The sequence below is a fragment of the Dendrobium catenatum genome, unplaced genomic scaffold (assembly GCF_001605985.2).
Source record: "Dendrobium catenatum unplaced genomic scaffold, ASM160598v2 original_scaffold_214787, whole genome shotgun sequence".
NCBI classification, from domain to species: domain Eukaryota; kingdom Viridiplantae; phylum Streptophyta; class Magnoliopsida; order Asparagales; family Orchidaceae; genus Dendrobium; species Dendrobium catenatum.
Window position 1 is genome coordinate 1 of NW_021533197.1, and position 614 is coordinate 614.

Genomic DNA, 614 nt, shown 5'->3' on the forward strand with positions numbered 1-614 from the left:
TTTTTTTTTTTTTTTTTTTTTGGATGGTTTGTATGCAGGACATGATGCGAGTTCACAATACTACATGCTCATCAGACTACCAAAATATACAACTACTTTAACGGAGAAGTATTATCTCCAAAGAGAGAGAAAATATATGATTAAAATAACAAAAGAAAAGAACAAAATTTGTTATTCTAGGAAAGTATAAACTACTTAAGTACAATCTAATTAAAGCTGCAAAACAAAAGCATCATCAAAAGTCTTCAGAAAGCAATACCAATTAAAAAAAATGCTAATTTTATATCCAATTAAAGGTTTGTTAGCATTAAAACTTATAAACCTTCTTAGAGTCCACTTCTTGATTGTCCTGTTGATTTTCACTCATTACTTTCCATTGCAATTGTAGTAATTTTCTCTGTTTCTCCTCCTGCAAATACAGCGCATGAATATTCACGGCAATTAACAAATAATTAGACCAACACAACCATAAAGAACTATACCTTAGACTTTTGCATCTCCAAGTCTTCTTCCAGTTTTTTGTGTACATCATCGTACTGCATCTTTAAAGATTTCATTTGAATTTCGTGTTCCTTCCTCAGGGATGATGTTTTCTGTTTTTTTTTTTTTTCAGA

At 30.1% G+C, this 614-nt stretch overlaps 1 long non-coding RNA gene across 1 annotated transcript; it reads right to left on the bottom strand.

Moving 5' to 3' along the window:
• Positions 1 to 362: 362 nt before the first annotated feature.
• Positions 363 to 613, bottom strand: LOC114578912. The gene is made up of 2 exons (XR_003699824.1): positions 483 to 613; positions 363 to 409 (listed from the first exon to the last, which is right to left on the bottom strand). It is a non-coding gene; the product is annotated as an uncharacterized LOC114578912 (long non-coding RNA).
• Position 614: the final 1 nt, after the last annotated feature.